The 24736-nt window shown below is 40.9% G+C and overlaps 1 protein-coding gene across 11 annotated transcripts in view; it reads left to right on the top strand.

The window, feature by feature from the left end:
- Positions 1–24736, top strand: part of LOC121895861 (nucleolar protein 4-like) — a 193890-nt gene that overhangs the window by 95519 nt on the left and 73635 nt on the right. The gene's annotated exons all lie outside the window — the stretch shown is intronic.

Raw genomic sequence — 24736 nt, 5'->3', positions numbered from 1 at the left:
TTTACTTCAATGATTTAATGATTGTTAAAAATGCTAATTTTCAGTCCACTGACTAATCAGTCAATCATCTGTAAAACAAATTAACTGGAGCTTTAGCAGCAGTACTCCATCTGTTAGAAGACTTGCTGGCGGTGGAGAATTCAGACCATTAAAAACACTTATTTTCACAACATTTTTGAATAGTTGTTCCAGCAATATGTCGGCTTTATCTTCTGTTGGCACGTTCTCATAAGCAAAATAGCGGTTTTGAGAATAAAAAAATAACATTTGGCTTCAATCGTTACAGTAATCACAAGCTCTCGAGTCAAATCTGTTGTGCTTTTTTTCTCACCAAACAGCAAAACTCTGCTTTCTGCAAATGATCAGCAGCATCTTTTGATAAGAAGTGAGTTTTAATTAACACTGTACATTTAACAATCACTCCGCAACCAACAGTAACTCCTCCATCTAGTTGTTAGTGCTCTGAAACAAACAAACCTGCAGTCACAGTGAGTGACACATCTAATCCCTAACACATACTGGAATATGGAGGAGATCTTAAAAATCCAGTACAGCCAACAGTTGACCAAATGAGCTCTGTGGAGAAATGACCTGCCCCGCGTAGCCTGCAGCTACACACACTCGTACATCCACAGTCATGCATGCTAACACGCTTTCTCTCTCTCACTCAGACATGCACGTACAGCCACGAGCTATGAGATGAATAAAGGAGGTCTCGGATATATATTGATATTCTAACATCGAGTTTGCACGCGGATGCTGTGATGCAGCGTTAACATTAAAGCCAAAATACCCAGAAGTCTCTGTAATCCTGCAGAAAATATCAGCACCTCACTTCAACACTTTACACGATAGTTTCATCATGTTTCGTACCCTCTTTCATCTGTTTTCTCTCGCAGTTTTTTTGTGTATCTGTAATATTTATTGACTTTTGCTATTAAACCTTCGGCGTGTCGAGGTGTATAAACCTGAGATGCTTCAGAGGAGCTGTCAGATACAGTAGACGGATGGTTTTATATATTTTTTTTGGCAGCAAACATGATCAATAGAAGATTGTACATGGTTGAATAAAGCTGAAAAGAGCCTCCTCCTCAGCAAACTCAGGCGTCCTGATGCACCCTTTGACCTGTAAAATTAGATTTTTGGTTCCTTCAAGTGGATATTTGGTTTCACACTAATAAGCAGAAAGAGGAAGGACGGAGAGAGATGTATTTCTAACTCCGTGTCCTCGAGTCTGTGACTGTTTTACTGATGATCATACGCGTCTCCGTGGATAAAATCGTACACAGATTGTTTTAAAATGACCATCATGTCCTCGTCTGTGCTGTTTACATTTTATTTGCAAAGAGTGCAGGAAATAAGTGGTACACAAAATTTTACACAAACTATCAGCTCTTATCAATAGAGTTTCAAAAGTGAGATAAGTTATTTCAGGCTCCGCTGGTTCCCATTCATTTCTCCCACTGACAGAGTTATGTGACTCACAGTTGGATCAGCATCGAACTCTCTCGGTTGAATCATCAGTCAAAAAGATTAAAAAAAGGTGAATGTATAAGTCTGTGTACAACGAGAAGTTCAGGGTAGAAGTTAACGACAACATCCAATCACAGAGCTTAAAATTATATCAGATTAAATCATTTTATTCTCAGATTCGGGGTTAATTTTGGATAAATTCAGCACATATGGCGCAACTGCAACAATGTTTTAAACTTGCTGAGTTGTTTCAGGCTGATGGGTTTTGTAGTATTTAGAGTCATCTGCTGATGCCAAAATAACTTAAAATGAATATAAACTTAAAATTAAACTTACAATTAAAACTGGTTTCTATAACATAAACCTGTAGTTTTGCTAGTTTATCTTCTCTTGTTTCTTTGTTGAGTAACATTCAGGATATTGTTTAAAACAGATTGTTAAATATATGATCAGAAAGGAGCATAGATACACGTTACCTAATAATCATAATAAGGCCGCAAATAACGATCATTTTCATTATCAGTTAATCTGCCGACTTTTTTCTCGAGTCATTAAGTAATCGTTTAGTCTATGAAATGTTGAAAAATGGTGACAAAACTGCGTTCACAGTTTCTTCAATTAGCTTGTTTAATCTGATTAACAGTTTAAAACCTTCACACATTCAATTCACTGTCGTATATGTGAAGCTTGAACCAAAAAAAAATGACTTTCAATCTACTAATCAATTAATGGATTAATAGTTGCAGCTCTACATAAAAATAATATTAATAAACTTTATTTATACAGCAGCTTTCATACATACAACGCAGCTCAAAGTCACATACAGTACGTATTTGAAATAAATAAAATATTAGTAAACACAGCGTTAAAATACAATAAACAAGTGTATTTATATAAATACAGTTAAGCAGTAAACGAAGACCAGGATACATAAATAACATAAAAGCTCTGCTGATACTATCAATAATCTTTCAGCACATGAACATTCATCAATATCACAGATCGATTATTTGATTTCCTTAAACTGAATCGACTGATGAGCAAAATTTATGTACGTTGTTTTTTGTGAAGAATTTTTAGTCCGAAGATCAAAATCAGGAATTCCAGCGTCGCCCCGTCGTTGTGTCAAAAAGTCGTTAAAGAAAGTAACGACGGCGTGTCGGAGTCACGTCTAACGTCAACATCCAATCAGCTTCAAGCTTCAACACGTGATTCATATTGATCACAGTAGGTGTGTTATCCCTCTCACACACACACACTGTACATATATACTGTCTGTGTGTGCATTAGGATACCTTCAGTCACACACACACACACACACACTGCACATATATACTGTCTGTGTGTGCATTAGGATACCTTCAGTCACAGCCACACACACACACACACACACACACACACACACACACACACACACTCAAGGCTTATCTTATATCAAGACAAGGTCAGTGTGGTGATGAATAGAATAGAGATCCTCCCCTCTCTCTCTCTCTCTGCATCTATCTCTGCCTCGCTTGCTCCATCTCTATACCACTGCATCTCTATTCTCTCAAACACACACACACGCACACACACACACACACACACACACACACACTCTCTCTTTCTCTTCTCCGCTTCCTCTCTTCTGTCTCAGTTTCAAGATTAGACACATGGGCCATGACATTTATGGATATGCTTTCCTCCTCCTGGTCATTTTGTTCCTGGATGCTCTGAACTGACCACACACACACAAACACACACACACACACACACACACACAGTCCTGTTTCCATCACCGAGTCTTTAAACCAAGTCTTCACCCTAAAATGAATGATTTACGTTAAGGGGTCTTGCTTTTGGAGAGGCGAGACCCCACAAGGAATACCTGGACCACACACACATGATAGGTTTAATGTATTCTCTCTGTGTGTGTGTGTGTGTGTGTGTGTGTGTGTGTGTTTGTGTGTGTGTGTGTGTGTGTGTGTTGTGCTGAGGGTGTGTAACTGCTGCGGTGCCCGACTGTCTGTGGTTATATTCCTGCTGTATTTCCTCGTAGTTCGGACAGATATTATTATGCTCTGTGGGTTTAGAGTTTAGATTTAATTTAAAATGAGGAATTTATTATTTATTGCACTAAAGTTATATATTTTTAGCCCCACACCTCGTACTCCAGGAGCTGCTTTGGAGTCTAAAAGTCTTGTATTATCATAATTCATGGACTTTTCCTTTGTTTAATCCTACATTAACTTCACTACAGGTTAATACTGTAGCTTTTTTAATGACCTTATACCTTCATGTTTACCGCAGCAGACGTTGTGTACATTGACATCTGCTGCTCGTGGTCACCTTGTGCCTACATTTAAACAAATATTTGATGTGTTTTATAAAATAACGAACGGTGTGACGGAGCTGAAAAGAACATGAGAGACTTTTCTTCTACAGCGGTCTGAGAAACATGGAGCTCTATTTTCATAGCGGCACTAACCGGATCAGCTGCTCATGTTACTGTTAAAATAGACACAGTGACTGGTCAGAAACTGTTAAATTAATAATGCTTTATTACGTGTTTGGAACAATATGATATCATAACAGAGGTTGTGTTAGTTTTGCCTTTCAAAACATGCTAATATGATATTTCTTCATCCTACACAGACTCATTACATTAGTTACTGTAACACACAGCCCAGTTTTCCATGACATGAGCTTTTTATTGTATAACAAGCTGATTATTCCAACTTATGTCATCAACAAAACATGTTATATTGCATAATTGGTAGGGGGGGCCCAAATACAAATACGTTATTCGGCAAAGCACAAATAGTGGGTTTGGTTTTTTTTTACGAATATTTGTTTCATACAAATATTTCAAAAATGATTTGTTTTCTGGAAGAAAAATAAACCATAATGTCAAATACCAGCGTGCAGGTCGGTTACGTCTCTCCTCTGCTCCGCTGTGACGTCTTATCAGGAGTCACATCCACCTGCTACATGATGCACATTTCTTAATTTGGACATCACTCCTGGAGTTGGGAGCGTCCCCCAGAGATAAAGCTGAACTACTGACACAAGCTTCATGAAAACTTCCCCAACACATCCCTGATAGTTGGGTGAAAAGATGTGTTTTACGTTGATAAATCAGATAACAGACCAATAAAAAAAGTGATTGTTTGTGTTGAATGTAAATAAGTGTAATAACTAAATAATCTGCATCATTGTACATCAGCATCAGAGCTCAAACAGCTCCAGTAAAAACAAACTATTTAAAGCTGAATGTAACTCGGGGCCGAAGATATTTTTAATCCGATATCTGTGGTAAATGTCACATGACCACCTCAAATATGCGGACATGTGTTTCTAAGTTTAAGATGTGTATAACAGCAGGCTGTGTGAACCAATGAGGACGCAGCAATAGCAACCGGAAATTAAGAGACAGGCGAGAAAATGTGCATGAGGTCATTCGACAGTAAATTTGATCATCATATCTTTTATCTGATGATCGACTGGTCTGTTCTCTTCTTCTGTGGTGGTGAACACACAAAGAAACTGTGTAATCTGAGCATTAGTTAGTTTAGACTGTTTCTCTTTGGTTAGCATGAGTCAACATCTATATCCTGATACCCATAAGCCCTTGTGTTTTAGTGATATGTTAGTTCAGATTACTTTGTAATTGCAGGTCTCTTGAACATTATTTTAGTTTTAATTGCTGTCACAATTCAAACAGCATCATTCTGACCCGCTGAGATTATCTGAAGTAAAGTAATAAAAGGTGCATAAACCAAACACACCTTCCTGAACATATTTTGTTTGAGCAAATTTTAGAGTTTTAGCTTTTCACCATTTCCACTCAGTGAAAAAGAGCCGGCCACACGCACATACGCAAACACACACACACACACACACACACACACACACACACACACACACACACACACACAAACGTTTAGTAAGTGGCCCGTGGGTAATGCAGTCAGTAGCGAGCGCTTAACACCGGAGATGCTGTCAAAAATCGAAGGAAGACTCAGATTTTTATGGATCACCGTTTTAGGAGTCAAATAGAACCCTGAGGCTCAACAATGAAAAAACGCTTCTGAAATTCAGAGAGAGACGACCTTTTTGTTTGGTGAGATGAAGATATCGAGCTCCATGAGAGACTTCCTGTCTGCCTGCCTGCATGTACAGGATAACACACAGTCAGCAGCAGGCTGAGAAAAAAACATAAACCATGATATTATTTCTGTATGTCTCTTTTTGCTGCTTTAAATCTATACTGGCGGGTGAAAACAAGCCACCAGCTTTAACCAGATACACACACAGAGACAAAGATGAAGTTTAAACCTGTCAGGTGGTCAAACAGGAAGTGGAGCAGCACTGTCTTGGTTATCCTGCTGTCCCTCTCTGTGCTTCTGTTCAATGAAGGTCAGTTGCAGCTTATTGATTATGTTCCGTCTCCTCTGCGCTGCATATTGTACGAGGCTTATTATATCCTCGACAGACAGACAGACAGACAGACAGACAGACAGACAGACAGACAGACAGTCTTTACAGCTTTCTTTCTTCATATCTGTTGACCATTCTGTCCTCATCGCCAGTTCGTCGTCTTTGTCTGTACGCTACCGACGATGCTGCATCAAGTATTATTGGTGCATGTGTGTGTTTCAGTGGTGATACCCCCCCCCCCCTCCACCCTCCACCCACCCACCAACCACCAACCACCACCACCCTTTTTTGCAGACACACACACCTCCTCCTCATGGCTGGTTTTCTCAGCAATCAATATTCTGCAGTGGAGCTCCTTGGCCGGGGCCCTGTTAATCCTTGCAGCATGTGTGTGTGTGTGTGTGTCTGTATATCTGTGTGTGTGTGTGTGCTTCTCCCCAGCCAGTTCGCCTCTTATCAATATCTTCACCTCTTTCTCAGTTCAGAGATGATTCTCTCCTCTTCCCTCCAGCCCCTCATCGATCTCTGTGAGAGATGGATGCAATCAGAAATAAGATGTTGTTGCCGGGTCTGAATACTGAGCGGCTGTCATGTGGACTTGACTGGCAGTTAGTGCCCTTAAAATTTTTTTTTTTTTTTTGCTCCCAATGCAGCTCAGATGTGATGTGTGAGGGTGTGTTTAAACATGTCGCTGGATGTATGTATATGTATGTGTGTGCATTTCCCAACCTTTTCCCAGCAGCAGCAGCTCTGTACAGCCCACATTAGCCATTATAGCGTCTGTGGTGGCGGTGTAGCTCATATGCATTTTTCCATCACGGCGTCGCAGCAGGAGGTAACCGTTCTAACTCGTGATAATTATGGCTAAACGGCGACACTCTCACCCACCTCGACCCGAGCCCTGTCGTCACGGCGAAAAAAACCGATTTGAAACGTGATGGCTGATGTTGGACGTGCGAATGACTCACTAGAAAGCTGTTTTTTTTTTTTAATAGACAGGTTTGCTGGATAGAAAAGCACCAGCGAGCTAAAGCCTCCCACAGCCCAAAATAGAGCTGAAACCAGTAGCTGATTGATCGACAAGTGAATCAACTGTAAATTAATCTTCTGCTGTTATGATAATCGATTAATCAAGTGTCAGAATGGAGAGAAGTTATATTTAAAAGCCTTTATTTAGTCAGACATGTCGGTTTAAAAACCTCACATGATCTTCATCGGGGGCGGAAACTGTGAAAACATATTGCTTATATCTGGTACTCTAAATAGACAACACACCAGACATAATTCAATCTATAAATCTATAATAATCTAAAAGTTAATCGGCAGATTAATCAATAATAAGAGCAATCATTAGTTGCGGCCTCCGTCCAAAGACTGTTAGGAGTGTGAATGGTTGTCTGTTAGTGGACAATGTGGATAAAATTCTCATCACTACATATGTCATATATTTTTTGGGGGGATATACGTATGTTGCGATATATTGACGTGAAGAGTCGGTCTCCCTGTGACCCTGGATGATGTCCAACCGCCGCCGTCACAGCAGCATCACAGCTGTGCTGCTCTGGATGTGTATGAAATCGGTTTACTATCGAGGGACACCGTGGAAACAAGCGCTGACTGTCTGTTCTCTCTCGGCTGTTAAAGAGTCTGTTTGAAACCAGAAATAAAATCGGTCAGTGGACTAGAAAGAGACGTACTAACTAGATTTATGATTATTTAAGTCACTACGGCTATGGATGTTTTTATTTTTATTCTCTAAGCGTCTTTTTTCATCTTGATATGTTTTATTTATTATATTTATCATGATATAAGTATAACAGCGGTTCCTAACTGCAAATCTGGGGAGTCACAAGATGATTAAAGGGACAAAAAAACGTCTGTTACACAAACTTATGTTCATTTTTCTGTTTGTAGTTTTTGAGTTGGCTTTTTTCTTGTGAAATACTGAATACTTTCACCTCTTAAGGGCACTTAAACTCCAAATTTAAACAATCCAAGATGGAAAAAATGACTCTTTGGTTGAACTGCTATCAATATTTTGTCATATTATCAATATTTGAATGCTGTTAATATACTATAATTCATTCACACGTTGTATGAGACACATCAGTCTCTTGTCTCACATGACAGATGGACATAAAAAGGACAAAACACACACACACACAACTTTGCTGCCAATTTGGTCCCTATGGTCCGACCACTGCTACCTCACAGAGCAGATAAGAACTGCTTTTGATAGACATATTGTCAATTGTCTTCATTATAATGGACATCCAGCAGTTTCCATGGAAACCGACAAACATGACGTGAAGCGAGGCAGAGAGAGTCAGCGGCTCGTACTTCTGATAATGTAGATTAAAACATCTAAGAGTGCTGCAGAAGGAGAGCCGGGAGGGTGGAGTTGGAAGAACGGCGGCCGTGGGGGGAGGAGTTGAGAGTGGAAGAGGAGGAGGAGGAGGAGGAGGAGGGGGGAGGGAGGAGGTGGCAGGCCGATGGTGGAGTGAGGAGAGGGCAGCAGGAGACGGAGATGGAGTTGGCAGGGTGACGGGATGGAGAGGAGGAGGAAAAGGGGGAAGGGAGGCAGAAATAAAAAAGAGATAAATGAGGAGGTGGGGTGGTGTGGGAAAGTGATGGGTGGGGGGAGGAAGGTAGGTGGAAGGATGCCAATTTGACAGCTAGGAAGGCTTCAGGGTCCAGCTCTGCACCAGCACTGGCTGTAAAACAAAGAGAACAAAGGCTGAGCAGAGTACGACGCACCACAACCCCCCCCCCCTTCACATGAGGGGAAAAAAAGAGAGAGTCCACCTTAATTGATTTTCTTAATGAAATTCATTTTACACCTCTCTGCTGGGAACAAAGTGTGATCAGGTTGAGAGTTTGTAGACTGACTGAAACATATGTGCATGAAGGAATCTTTATTTCAGTCAGACGGAAAAACAAAGTCCAACAAATCTGCTCTGCTGTTTAAAAAACTAACACTAACACCCTAACCCTATTTAGATCTGACAAGATTCAAAGCAACGTGAAGGCTTTGCAGTTCTGATCAGGGTCACAGTTTAATTTGTTTTGTTTTATTGAAGTTTATTGTGTTTCATAGATTTGGTAGCATGCATTTGTACTTTTAAATGCTACATTGTAAGTTTCTTAAAGATAAATGGCTGCATTTATAAAGAGCTTTACCGTGTTTCTGCTGCTCACTCACACACTCTCTCACTGATGGCGGCAGGCTACCACACAGGATGTTCAGTATCTCACCCAAGGACACTTTTACATGCAGACAGGAGGAGTCGTGGATCAAACCGCTCTACCTCCTGAGCTACAGCCGCCCCAGAACTTCAACACAAAGTAAAGAAGTCATGATACGTAGCGCAACAAGCTAGTGAAGCTCTGTAAACGGGACCACGTTTCCGCACATGCTCAGTGGCGTCTGCCTTACACAGAACTACTGTGGAAGTGGAGACTGAAAACATGATCGCTGTTATTCGTCTTTGGAGCCGTTTCTAAATACACGACCAAACTCTTCATAATGAAGGCACATGTCACCCAGTGCAGCGGCGTGACTCATTTGAGGTGTTTTTAATAGTTTTTGGACGACAACGGAGGTCTACAGCACAGAGGAATAAGATATATCAGGCTTTGATACACACACATAATACTTATTAGTAGATCAGTTCATCGTTGGTTTGGATCCAAACATGAAATTTGTTGACAATAAGAAAAATATAGAAATGAAATTGAGTATTTCAGCCCAGTTTGTCATTTCAAATGTGTAAAATATTCAGTCAATAAAATGTAATTTACTCAACATTACAGTATTCTCAGTATGAGCATGCCTTCGTTATTGATTAAGTTATTTTCTCAATGAATTAATGAATCATTCAGGTTATAAAATGTCAGAAAATAGAGAAAAACGCCACAATTGCAATTAAAGTCCAAGCTGATGTCTCAAAAGCTTGTTTTGTGCAAACAATAGTATTTTTTTTTATTGAACATATAGTGTACAATCATTGCTAATTTTGCTAATCATTTCTGCTCTACGTTACACTTTGTTGATCATTTCATGAGAACAACTGGCACTTTTTGTAAGATATATAGACAAATATTTTTTTTTGTCTTTGCCTGCTAGTGAACAGTATTTTGTGTAAATACTCAATAATGGCAGTTGGATGATTAGTTATAACAGTGTTTCTGTGCTTCTCTAGTAAAACATCACCTCAGGGTTTTAATTTTTGTTGGCAGAGAGGCTTCACAGCCCTCCGGTGGCTTTGTCTGTGGGGATGCAGGAGTTGGCAGCGTGGGTGAATCAACATGGAGAGATAATTACATTTTACAGTAGGAGAAATCTCACATAAGTTGGAGGCTGAAACCTTGACATAACGCCTCAGTGCAGGGATCCTGTACAGGACTGAAATGTCATATTTGTAGCCCAAAAATTGGACAGAATTGACACATTTTCTGCAGTGATCTGCCGATGGCGTCACAGAGAGGGTGACGAGAGGGAGAGCAGGAAAGAACAGAAAGGGGAATAAGTCAAGATCGGAGGAAGGAAGGAAGTGATCGGAGAGGAGGTGATGGAAGAGAGCAGGAGGGAAGGAAGGAGGAGATGGAGAGGAAGGGTGCGAATGGAAGAGAGGAGATGAGCGCAGAGAGAAAGAGATGGTTCTTTCCGTCTGTCCGGTGGCTAACCTGATTAGCTTAGCAACGCCATAAGACCAGATCCGGCTGCTCTGCTCTGGAAACACTAACACACACAGACACACACACACACACACAAACAAAAAAACAGCAATCAATACACATCTGTACACACTCAGTAGTCACAGACTCGTACAAATGCAGATGCACTGCTTTCTACACACACACACTCAGAGTAATGTGCAGACTTGTAATGCTCTGCTTTCTGCTTTCACATAATGTACACACACCAGTTGTGGCAAACACTAACAGTGTAACACACTCTGCTCTTTGTAGATAATGTAATGCAACGACCAACCGGGGGAACATAATGTATACTTCTGCAGCTGCCGTGTGGAAAGATTGTGGACTAGCTCGGCTAATTTGAAAGAAAAAACAACAACAAAAAACAGTGTTTATGATTTTATAGAAACATACATCCACATAGTTGTGTTTAGGAGGAAAGTAACTAGGAAAACAAATTGAAGCTGATCTTAAATATACTGTATTTACTGTCACAATGACCAGTGAAACTACAATACCCAGTAATCTGACTAATTAGGGATGTCCCGATCCAAGTTTCTCCAGCCATGATCCCGACACAGCTGATATGATCTGCTGCCAGATGAAAGCAACAGAAAAACAAGAAGCTGCTATCTGAATGTTTTGTACATTGCTCTGTTTTAATAAGAAAGAGAGGAAAGAGAGCAGCGCTGCAACACCAGCAGGCTGAGGTGGACACGACACTGTAATGAAAGGATCTGCATTTAATCAGGTTTATTTTAGCAGATACCAGTCAGTTGAAACACGCCAGGATCAGACCTGATATAGATCCTTAAAATGAACTTGGGACATCTCCAGTTGTTACACTTGAACATCTCTTGCTGCCATTGAAAGTTTGTCAAAAGTAGTTAGCAAGTGAGCAAAAAAGTCAAAATAACTAAGTGATGGATGTTAAGCTTCTGCCACTCCAAGATGATGACAGACAAAAACAACAAAAAAAAAAGATTAAAAAAGATCTCTATGTCTTGTATTGAAAAATAATATCATTTTTATATAATTAATGGTGTGACATGAAGGATGGTGTTAATGAGGTGGTGGTACTTGTGGGGGTAAAGGGCGGCAACCACTGACACAGAGAACAGATCAAACAGATGCGAAAGCGTCCAAATGTGCAAAACAACAGTCACTGAAGCAACTGGATGACAACTGAACACACATACAGACATCGCTGCTGTGTTTCCTGGGAGCAAAAGTATTTTTCAGAATATATTCCCCTGTGATGCGGTATTGATTTTCGGCAAACCATCCTGCTGTGCAGAGACGAGGGAAGACTGTGGGGTAGGAAACTTCAGACTGAAGGATTTACAATTTGTCCTGAACCATCATGGTATGGACGTTACGGTTCGGTGCGTGCAGTCATACGGAGAATATGCTCCGTGACCCAAACAATTACTGTTAAAATAGTTTAATAATCCACTTAGCCCGATGCAGGGTCAGACGCTTGTATAACGGGCTGCTCAGGTGGCCCACATAGCGGTCAAGTGGCTCACATAGTAGTCAAACGGCTCACATAGCGGTCAAGCGGCCCACATAGCGATCAAGCGGCTCACATAGCGATCAAGCGGCTCACATAGCGGTCAAGCGGCCCACATAGCGGTCAAACGGCCCCCATAGCGGTCAAGCGGTTCACATAGCGGTCAAGCGGCCCACATAGCGATCAAGCAGCTCACATAGCGGTCAAGCGGCTCACATAGGGGTCAAACGGCCCACATAGCGGTCAAGCGGCCCGCATAGCGACTGGCCCAACAGGATTTCTCCCAGTGCTCCCGATGGCCAGTCTGACTGCTCCGACATGCGGAACAATAATTCTAGAGCATGAATTCCACCTGGAACATTTTAGCAGCGCACTACTTAGCCGTAGCATGCTCATGGAGGTATGCTAGGATGTATGCTAGCCAGCTTAGCAAAGGTAGCCTGGTTAACCTGTAGTGTTGCTGCCGTCAGAATGACAAACGAGAGACCTATAACACTGACCCAGTGCAACGCTATTATTAAAATATGATCTGTTTTCTCTGTAGTGAAATGATACGGCGTCTCCCCGACCCCTCCCCTCTCTGTGACGGTCGCCGTTGAGTGTTGAGAACAATGATAAAAACATTTGATTTCCAGTTCTGAGAGAGAAAATGTTAAAAAGTATGAAAGTAAAAGTAGTGGTTTGGTCCCTCTGTTTACATTTTTCAAAATAAACCTCCAAAATATTATTTTCTGTCTTTATTTTTTTTCCCTGCTGTACCGAAATCATACCAAACCATGAATTTTGTGTACCATTACACCCCTAATTCATCCACATCACATTTATCTACTAAGTGTCCTCCTGACACTTTTATTTTCTCTCTCTGCCTTCCTCTGCTGTCCAATCTCTCCTTTTCTTCTTCTGCTCCACTGTCCACAACTTCAGCTGTTCACCCCTTTTTTTATTCCTTACTCTAACAACTATAGCAGAGATTGCTCATCTTCGTCTCCTCCTTCCGCTCGTTTCTCCTCTGGCGGTTTTTCTGTGCTGTACCACATCTGCTCCCTCATTTTCCAAAGCTCACATTCAGCCTCTCACCCCTCTGCTTCTTCTTGATTGTCTATAAAAATTCAGCTTCTCCTCCTCTGCAGCTCCTCCTCCCGTTCCCCTGCAGCTTCTGACCTCCTGGCTTCAGAGAAAAACATCACATTTGTTGGGGGGGGGGAGGGGGCTTATCGCGAAGTCATGGTCGTGGACAGCTGACATGCTCTCCCTCCTCTTCCTCCTCCTCCTCCTCCTTCTTTTGTCTGCTCAAGTTTCTGCTGTTCTACAAGCCGTTTCCTTTGTTCTTTGATGAAAGTTTAAACATCAGCAGCTCCTCTCCTCTCACCTCCACTCTGGTAAAAATAGACAATAGAGAAAAGAGGCTGTTAATTATTAATCTCGGGTGCACTCTACTGCTTTGCACCTCTCATAATGCTCACCGCTACAGTCATCAACATCATCATCATCATCATCATCATCATCACTGTCAATCTGTGCGGTATGGCTTCCACAGCTGAGAGTATCTGACTCATGTAGGAGAAGAAAACCACCACTGAGTTTGTAATGAGTCTCATGAGGAGAGCTTGAGTTACCTCACTCTGTTATTACTTTAGTTTTATTCATTTTTTTCATTGTGCACTTTAAGTTAAAGAAGACGTATCGTGCATATTTCCAGGTCTATATTTTTATTCTGGGGCTCTACTGAAATATCTTTGTATGATTTCCAGTTAAAAACTCTGTTTATCTTATACTGGCCTACTGGAGCCTCAGTCTGTCTCAAACAGGATGTTTTAGCTGCTGTCTCTTTAAGCCCCTCCCCCCAAGTAGCCCACTCTGTTCTGATTGGCCAACCTCGGTAGGTTTCCTCCGGCTCTTGAGGCTACATAAACAAATGAAAGTAGCAGGATTTCACTTCTTTTTCTTGTTCTTTACTCAAAATGTCGTGTTTTAGCCAAAATCCGATCTGAAATATGCAAGTGGACAATGCAAACAACTTGTGGAACAACCTTAGCAATAAAGGCTACCAACAGACAACTGTTTGTGGACATGTGCAAACAATCTGACATCAACTCAATGGGGAAGTAGAGCTAACTTTCTCAAATGGAGCATCATAGGAGGCAGTACTCCTGGCTTTTGAATTGAAGGCAGCATTTTTACATACGTTCACCTCCAGTTTTGGAACTTTGACCATGTTTAACAGACTTCTGACATCATAACAGTGTATAAATGACATTAAATCCCCAAAAGCATTAAAAGCTTTAAAATAAAAGCAGATGCATAGAGATTTAACAAATACAGTCTATAAATGCTTCAGCCATGTCATGATTTTGACGTAACACAAAAGTACTGCAGCAAGTTAATTTTAAAGTAACTTTATAACAGAATTAGTTATGTTCTGAGAACTTTTAAGCCACTTATCCCTGCAGTGTTCAGGGGTGTGTCTCTGCATACATTAAGCACTTGTAGGGATTTGTTCTGTAATTAATTCTCTTAAGATACAGACAGAACCAATGACAAATGTACAGAGAAAGAGAGAGAGAATGACAAACGGAGATAGAAGTGTGTTATTGAGCCGGTCGGATCGCTACAAACCCTGTTTATGTGTTAATATATCAGGCAGGGACGCTGCTGTTCATCTGTATGCAGATGAGGAGAGCTCATTACTGAGACCATTAATAAACAACACACACACACACACACACACACACACACACACACACACACACACACAGTAAAATAGACTTTTTGCTGTCCTCAGTTTGGCTGACTCGGAGAAAATGGATAAGAGAAGAAAGAGGAGAAGGAGGATGTAAGAGTATAGTGGTGATGGGAGGGAGAGGAGACTGCTTCTGGGCAGATATAAGCACCTGTTTGAACTGGTGATTCTTCACAGTGCTAAATACTGTAGTTGTAACGCTCGAGGAGGAAATTTAATATCCATCAGTACATATCAGCAACCCAATTAAAAGATAAAGTTGGTGATATTCTGTATTTTTCTTCACCAAACCTTCTTCCATCCACTGAAGATGTAAATCCTTAAAGATGACTCGCACCTTTATGAAGGAGGACCCAAAAATTAGCAGAATTGTTTTAAAAAATTGTCATTATAGATCTTTCAATTACTCTACTTGACATGTGATACACTTGTCTTTGCACTTCTTCCATTTCTGGAGACATTTTCTGTTGTCATCTTTTTGTCACCATGTCCTGGATTTCCTCCACGGTGGCAAATCTTTTCTGTTTTAGTCCCAATTTTAGTGTCGCCAAGCTGAAGCTGTACACTACCTAGCAGCAGATATGATAACTACAGCCTACTCCTGTGCTATCAATGGCTTCTGGCAACTTTTGGGTCCCCACTCGTATAGTTTTCGTTTTTCAAATAAGGCTCAGTAATGTCCTGACCACATGTTTGAATGTGAGGAGCTTCAGAGTCTTTAACTGATGAACTTCTATATTTTTTTACAGTCACAGGTCAGTGTCTAAATGCTTCACTCATAGAGTCTGAGGACAATCTCCCAGGTTTCATTGTTAAAACTGGGTGGAACTGAGTGTTTAGAGAAAAAAAACAGTATTGCAAAACTAATCCAAAGTCTTTAGGGCGACCCTTCATACTCGGGGTGGTGACGTGCAGTTCACTATGGAGGAGAATGGAGGGAGGCATTGTTTCCAGTAAGGCATGTCCTCGACAAAATGTAAAGGATGTAGGTTTGTTAGCGGCCGTGCATTTAGAAATCCCCCGACTTCTGTAGGCAGAGATCTCTGATTGTCTGGTATCACAAGACTAACAAATTCCTTGAAAAGACCAAAACCAAGGATTTGTTGTTCTGTTCTTCAGTATTTTCCTCTCCAGCTTCAATCCCATTGGTTCCTACTGAAGAAGTAAATCTTTTAAAAGTACATAGTTTTGTTTTTTAAAAAGGCTTAAACAGCTGGTCACTATAGTTTTTAACAAACAAGAGGAAATAGTGCATTTGTTGGGGACAAACGCACACACTTGGTGCTTTAGTGAGTATTTCTAGCAGCAGGACAGTGTGTGTGTTGATGGTAATGAAGGAACAAGTCACCCAGTGCAACAGTTTTCTGTCTTTACTGATGTGTTTTTAATAGTTTTTGGACAAACATGGAGCTCTGTGGCTATACAATCACAAGACTTAGTGTGCTCAATTAAAGCTCAATTAATTGATTGTTTCAGGGGTTTGATGGGAACAAAAAACACCTGCTGCATTCTGAAACAAACAAACAAACAAAACATGTTATCAGCCAAACAGAAATAGATGATATGTTACATTAAGTTACCCAATATTGTCAGCATTGTTTCAAGTTGTTGCTGGTAATATGTACTCGCTAATTCATTTGAATTAGAAAACACCCATTTATTTATTTATACCCTCAGAAAATGCACTTCACAATGTTGATGAATGCCTCTCCATTCACAGTAATCATCTGCTGCGTGTTGGTTACAGCAAATCATCTGAGAAAAGAAGTGCTGAGCTCAGTTTCCCTCTCAGTACGAGAGAAGACGAGCTTTCTCATGACTTCATCAGCACTCGTTTTCCAAGAGTCTTTATGAAAAGTGAAGTCAGACAGATTTACCATTAGATATAGCTTCCACGGGGGTTTAATTTGAATTCTCTATTCTTCGGTCCTTCACCAGCACAACAAAGACGTGTTGGCTAACCAGTGATTATAGCGTTGAGATTATATGGTAATTGAAAATGAGGTAGTGTGGGCTGGTGATGATAGTAATTGAAAAAGAATTAAGAGTAGATTAAAATAAGGTCTCATTTGATCATTTGTCAGAGTTGATTCATGTGCCTGGCTGTGGTGAATTAACAGCCTCAGAAATAGCCTCTGAGCTGATTAACATGCCGAGCTGTAAGTTCACAGGAATCGCTCGCAAACTCGCATATCTGTAACAGTTTTGAAATTGAACGGTCTGGAATGTGAGCTATGGAAATCTGGAGTACGGCCTTTTTTTTTTTTTCCCCCCCTTGTGGAATTACATTTGGCTGTGAAGCAGTTATTAACCTTCGTCTTGAAGCCTGGAGCAGACTTTGTTTCTTGGATATATCAAAGGGGACATTTTCTGCACTTTTCCAGGTCTATATTTTTATTCTGGGGCTCAACTTGAATATCTTTGCATGATTTACAGTAAAAAAAAAAACTTTATTCATCTTATACTGGTCCTTTATGCAGCCCCTCAGTTCAGCCTCTGACTGAAACAGGCCGTTTTAGCTCCTGTCTCTTTAAGGCCCCGCCTCCTGATGAGCCTACTCTGTTCTGATTGGTCAGCTTCAGATGCTATGTAAACAAACAGTAGTAGGAGTTCTGTTTCTCTTTTTTTTTTACTCAAAATTGAAACTTCTCAAATACATCCATACATGTTTGAGCCCAATGACCAATCTGAAATATGCGAGTAGACAACGCGAACAACACCTTAGCAACAACCTTAGCAACGAAGACTATAGATTAGACGTCCGTCCATGGGCACGCACAAACCATGGATGTATTATAAGAGCTGGATACCGGACTAAAAACGGCGCCCATTCAGTCCTATAGGAACTGCTCGCCTGGTGCATACACCAAAAAAAGTTTCTAGCTTCCGGGTTTGCTTCCGTGTTGTGCGGCCCACTGAATATGCGCAGTAGTGTTTCCCCCACTGGCCCCGCCCGCCAGCTCCCGCTCGGCCCAGAGACTTTACATTGTGATGACATCACAGATTTTTAAATTGCTTTTCTCGGCTTGAGGAAAGTTTTACAAACATAAAACCTCCAAAAGTTCATAATAGAAAGAGTCATAATTACAACGGTGGTTTATGGGGGAAAATCCTTTTTGGGCCGCAGGGGGATTTTTTTCTGCAATACTGCAAGTGGCCACTGGGAAAATTTGGCTGCAAGGCTGAGCGGCGGCGGCGCCCTATCCAGCTCTTATTATACATCCATGGCACAAACACTCTGACGAGGAGGAAGTAGAGGTAACTAAGTATTCAGAGCAGGTTGAAGCCCTGGCTGTTGTCTTACAGGGAGTGTTTCTGCATACGTTAACCTCAAGTTTTGTAACTTTGACCATGTTTAACATAGACATCCTCACATATTATAACAGTGTAAAAATAACAGAAAATCTCAAAAAAACATACGTCCCCTTTAAGTGCCTAAACATTGTTTCAGAAAAAACTTAACTAATTTCAATGGCCCACACTATAATTACTGACTGATTGCATTTTAAAGAATTATAATACCACATGAAAATTGCAGCTGACTGTGTCCCTGTGCAATTAGTTGCTTCTCACAGATGACAGATTTCTGATGATTCATATTCAGTGAGCAGCAATAAAGCCATATACAGATGCCGTCTTTTTATTTTTGATCTGCTCCACACAGCTGTGTGTGTGATAAAATTACTCTGAGGCATGTGAATGTCAATCAGTTAACAAAGTTGTCATGAAACTGGAAACTTTTCTGAGCTTCAATCAGACGCACTTTTTTTCCGCATGAGGTACTGCAAAAAAATGGTGTGCGAACAAATGAAACGTAAAATTAAAAAAAAAAAAGTATGGATGAATAGTTTTATTTTAGTTTGTCTGGACATTTACTTGACTCATCTCCTCGTGGATTTAATCATTTATCAACGACAAACCAAACATTCCAGCGTGTAAACCCGCCAGGAAGCAGACGGCACAATACATTAAGGTCATAAACATAAATAACCTGCACATAGTAACTGATAAGATCAAGTGTTATGAGGCAACAGTAAAAGTAATCTAAGCAACAGAGCAGCAGTGATATCTATGCAAGAGTGGAAAGAAAAGCTAAAAAGTTGACTTTGAATTCAGGGAAATGACATTCAGTCATTATTATAAGGCAAATGAGTTTGAAAGGAATGAGTTTGGATGATAGTTACTAAATAAACTCACCATAAAGTCCACTCGGTATCTGTTTTAGAGCTTTCTGTCATATTACACAATGTGCTTCAGCAGACGGAGTTTCCCACTTGTCATGGATTTGTAGATTTCCATCCCTGTGAACACTTTAAAGGATTTTACACATCAAAGTATGTTTACTGGACTAGGCGAGTACCGCTGCGTATGTTGAAGTTGTATAAAGCCTTTGTATCTCTCCAGAGAGAGCCGTGTGAAATCTGTTAAATTGCCTCAAGTGATGTCACTCGAGTCGGCGTCGGCTAGGGGGGCTTACGACTACAAGTTTGAAAAGTCAAAACAATCCGGGAGCGGCGAGGTTACCGCTCCTCATCTCTGCCGGAGGCTAGCAGCTCCAGGCTACGTTAGCTGCTACGCAACTGTATCTCTGTCCAAACTGTTGGTGGGTGGGTGAGTTGCATTGTGGGTAACGTAGGCGCCAGGTTTTGACAAGGAAAAAGAATGTATGAATCTCTTTGATTCTGTCCATTGTGAGTCATATCAGTTATAGGAGTGTAATGATACGTCAGAGGAGTAGTTGTTTAATGACTTCTCACTGATGTTAGCTTAGCCAGTGTGTGCCTGCTTTATGTTGGAAACAGCAGCTGACACGGAAGCTGTTCTGGAGCTTTTGATCATATTAGACAGTTTTCCTCAGAAGACAGAGTTGAATGAGACTAACAGTAGATGTGACTTCTCTTAGTTACTCTGCACAGACACATTGTCCTCTTGTCAGTTCAGACGTGGTGTCAGATGTGTGTTGCAGATATGAATTGTGGCCTCACAAACAAGCAAAAACCAGAACAATAAACACAACAAACGCACCATGTGATGACGCAGCTCTACGATGCGTCGAGGGATAGGTGGGCGACACCAGTGACTGCTTTCGCTCTGGATTGAAGCAGCCTTTCTGATTTTAATGACACAGCTCTTTGTGCAGCTCGACTGTCTCCAGAACTACATGGATGCTTCCCGTTTATTGCCTGCCCGGCTGCAGCGAGGAGGCTAATCCAGAGCGACGAGCCCGGGGAAACTCCTCCTCTGAGAACGCTCTTTAATGGACAGATATGGGTCAATGCTGCCACATAGACTCACTGCAGGAGCTGCACAGATAGTTGTGTGTGTGTGTGTACAGCATACAGTATATAAAAGGCTTTTTTCTTCTTCTTTAAATGGAAACTATGGAATCCCCTGTAGTGCTTCACCTTTTTAAGTGACTTTTAAAGAGCGCAGATGAAGATTTTCTGTTAATTTAAAGAGCAAAACACAAGAGATGTGGTTTGATTCATGCTAGTTTATGATCATGCTAATCAGATGTTTATAAGGGGTAATAAAAAAGTAGAAAGTATTTCTTAATACTCATGATCACAGATGTTTTCTTGGGTTGAATGTGTTGCCAGCTGTTATAAGATGCCAGTTTCAGGTTAAAAGATAATTATAGATGAATCTGCTGAATATCAGCCACACATCTGCCAGCGTTTATCTGAGCATCTCTGTTGGTTTCACCGTCAAATTATCACCAAATATCGACAGATATTTCCTATAAATAACTGTCCGTTTCGCCCGTCTTATCGCTGATTGATGTTCAGCGTATACCCAGTTTTGTGAAAGCTTTTCCATTTTCACTGTGAGACATCTATGATGATTCTGTCTCTGGGGAGAATTAATTCACTGCACGCTGAGGGACGTGTTTCATGTTTACAGAAGCAGAACAGTCGTCAATTTGGAAGAAATAGAAAAAGGAAACACGGATGTCTTTACTCTTACAGCACGTCAGGGAGGAAAACACCCAAAAAACTGCACATTAGCAAATAAACCAGACTATTTTACGCTGCATGATAACAGATTTCTCCCAGTTTGTGTGTCTGTGTGTCAGTAAAATAATAATAAATAATCAACGTTGCTGTTTCTACTCTGTAGCTGAAACTCATTTGAAAACAAAAGCTTCTTATTTTAAATCTGGAAGTGAGTGTTCAGGGGAAAAGATTAGGCTTTATCTAACTCTACCCTACCCACAAACCTCTCTGTGAACTTAATGACCTCCCAGAGTTCCTTGCACACCTCCCCATCCAAACTCCCATGATCCTCTAGTGCCACTTAGAGAGCAGAGCAGACAGTTTGTGTTCAGATTGGTTCCTGTTGTTCATTTCACTGCACTGACGGTCATTTTCTAAGTATAATGTTTCAAGTTCTACAGTAGAAATAAAGTGTATAGACTTTATGATTAAATATAAATACTTACATATATGTAGGCCATAGAAATAAGAGAAATCCCAGAGTGAAAACACATATTTTGCTTTTATATGTGAGTCTGTTTCTTTTTGCCTCGTTCAGGTTGACGTTTTCTTCCCGCTGCAGAGCAGCTCTCATTATTAGCAGAATATTTTCTCACCGTCATGTGAAGACTCTTGAATTATGCATCGTACTCCCGCTCAGAGTGAAGGATGACATGTAAAATGTAAAATAAGCAGAAAATCTGACCTGGGAATATCTCTCGTTAGGCTTGTTTGTTGTTGTTTTGTCTTGTTTTGTGTCATCGAGGGTGTTGTTGTTGTTTACCTGTCTGTAAAAACTTTGTTTCTAGCAACATCAGTAACAGGAAGAGACCGGTTAGCATCTTAGCTCAGGTGTCACTGAGGTCTTTTTCCTTCCTTCTGTTCAGTGTTTGCATGTGTTTGTGTGCTCGTGTGTGTGTGTGTGTTTGTGTGCTCGTGTGTGTGTGTGTGTGTGTGTGTGTAATAAAAGGCAGTTGCAGCATTAAGACCTCATTACTGAAACTGCAGGTAATAACAGCCTTACTGGTGTGTGTGTGTGTGTGTGTGTGTGTGTGTGTGTTTGAAAGACCAGGGATAAACAGAAATGGGTTTTTTTAACATGAAGCAAATTTTCACCCTCTACTTTATTTATATTCTGTGTTTATTCACCTAAAACAGCCAATTGAACAGCTGTACAGATGTTAGCTGTAGCTCACAACATGCTCTATGTGACAGCTCAGACTTTGACCGATCTCTGAACTGACCAGGAACTCCACTTCTTTCTGTTATAGAGCGTTTTAACCACAGGAACCAGGGACTGAAATTAATTCCTATATGACAGTCCATCCATCCATCCATCCATCCATCCATCCATCCATCCATCCGTTTTCTTTACCGCTTATCCTCTAGAGGGTTGTGTGGGAGCTGGAGCCGGTCAATCACAGGGCTAACATTTAATATAGAGGACAGACAACCGTTCACACTCACATTCACACCTTTGGGCAATTTAGAGTCACCAATTAACCCAACCTGCATGTTTCTGGTCTGTGGGAAGAAACCGCAGCATAAGAAGAGAACGAATGCGTGCCCAAGCTGCACTGAACCACCGTGACGTCCCTACATGATATGATATACATTTACAGGACTGAACGTCACTGATTGGTTGGCTGCAACTTATGAAGCTTCACACACAAAAAAAAGGAAGTACAGCATCAATATTGGAGCGAGGGGTGGACATTTTTTGCTTTATATTGATGTTAAAAGCAAAGTTCAGCTTTGTTGTCGGCTTTCTGACTAGTTGAGAAAAAAAAGCAAGATAAGAGAGAGAGAGAGAGAGAGGGAGCAGCGGCTGGGAGAAATAACTGAGTGAACAATCAGATTGTTTCATTGAGGTTATGTTCTAAAGTGGACATGAATAACCATTAAACTCTCAGCAGATCGTACAGTCGCTCTGAGTTTTCTTCTGCAGGTCTCCTTTACATCTATTAACATCACATCTCCGGAGAACAACAGCATCACTCTGTGTTGTTGTTTCCTCTGTGTGTTTACATGTCAAATGCCTGATCATCACTGTTCTTCAGATGCGGCTGTAGACTGCAAAAAAAAATATGGACGTAGACACTTTGACGTCACCCATTGGTTTGCCAACTACCGTTTTGAAGCCTCGAGTGTAGCGATTTGACCGTCGCCATCTTGGATTTGGCCGTCGCCATGTTTGATTTTTGGAGCCAGAAGTGACCATATTTGAACGAGAGGGTGGAGCTGACCATAGCGCTAGCTGCTAGCTTGGTTAGCTAGGTGTATTTACAATCCATGGTTAACAGTCATAATGCTAATGCCAAGGCTTATTTTCGCGAAAAACAGGCCAAAAATCATTAAAACAAGTTGTACTAACCGGAAAAACTGATCATCCGACTCATTGATGGGTCTTTTATTACAACCAAACACTGAACCAAAGACTTTTTTAGGCGACCACAATGTTACGATTAACTTTACTGAACTGAAAACATGCTGTGAAATAGCAGCAGCTACGTCATCGCCGTGGTAGCGCCTTGTCAATCACAACGTAGCCACGCCCTAAAGCATACGCTGCTTTATCGTTAAATTTAAATTAAATGGGACCATAATTTACAAAATGAACATCATGCTGTATTGAAGTTGGGTCGTTTTCTCATTGACTTCCATACAATCAGACTTCTTTTTGCAGCCAGTAGAGTCGCCCCCTGCTGGCCATTAGAGAGAATGCAGGTTTTTGGCACTTCCTCATTGGTTCATTTTTCAGCCCTGGAGGTTGCTGCTTAGATGAGGTGGAAAACACAAACAGGAATTCACGAAAAGGACTTTTAGTACCTAGTTTAGTTCCTCTGGTTCCATAGTTCCTAGAATGGTTTGGCGTTATATGTTATATTTTAATGCACAGACACTCATCTTAATTTGCTCCAACTAGATCAAAACCTGATCTCGTTAAGTCTTCTCTGGAGTTTCCCACCTGTCACATTTTCATGTAGAGAAACAGTGTTATCTCTCTTCTGATGTAAATGTCAGAGTTTTGTAGCTTTTTACTGGGGGAAAAAAAAAAAAAAATCTTGTTTCCCACAGGAAGAGTTGCATTTCAGATTCCCGGAGTCTTTGAGTTAGGAGGCAGACGGCACAGAGTTGAGAGGAAAAACATCTCAGTGTGATGTTCTTGCTACCAGCGAGGCCTGCAGGTGCTGCACACGGAGCAGCAGCAGCAGCGGTTGACATGTTGTGTTTGATTTGCCGTTTGTCTCGCTTGTTTCTTGTTTCCTCTGATGTTTGGGTTAAACTGGCGGAGCAGCTGTCTTGGCTCCTGACACCGGTGAAGCGGTAAATAAAGAGATTTAAAATGGCTTAAAACAGCAGGTAAACACAATTTCATTCATGAGAAAGTGGTTAATCTCAGTTTGGATGGATTTACAAGGAACTACATGCTGAGAAGAGAAAATATCTTCTGTTTGCAAAGGCTGACGTAGTCTTCTTCTTCATGTCATGTTGACTTAAATAAAACAGTTTGCTCAGTGATGATGATGATGCTGCTTCAAACAGAGGATCCATCACACCACCGTTTCTCTCTTACAACACCTCTGCTAGTGAGGAAACATCTCTTCAACACTTCCTCTGTCATCATCTACACAAGTCACATGATGTCAACATATGGCAGCATTCATTCACAAAACATTACATTTAAATATGATCTATTTGATTGATTGTTACCAGTTAAATGAACTGATTGATTGGTGATAATCAGGTCCTTGTGGAGACGGTTTGTGAGCTTGATGTTGACGTAAGAGTTGCTGAGATTTGATGCTTTGTTCTTGCAATGAATCTTGAAGATTCACATTTGTTAAGTCAAGTTTAGCATCCGATGCGTCCTCAGTTGGCGGGTAAACTTATCTCCAGCTGTTCTCCATCTTGCAT

The sequence above is a fragment of the Thunnus maccoyii genome, chromosome 4 (genome assembly GCF_910596095.1).
Source record: "Thunnus maccoyii chromosome 4, fThuMac1.1, whole genome shotgun sequence".
NCBI classification, from domain to species: domain Eukaryota; kingdom Metazoa; phylum Chordata; class Actinopteri; order Scombriformes; family Scombridae; genus Thunnus; species Thunnus maccoyii.
This window is presented reverse-complemented; position numbering and strand designations above follow the sequence as displayed.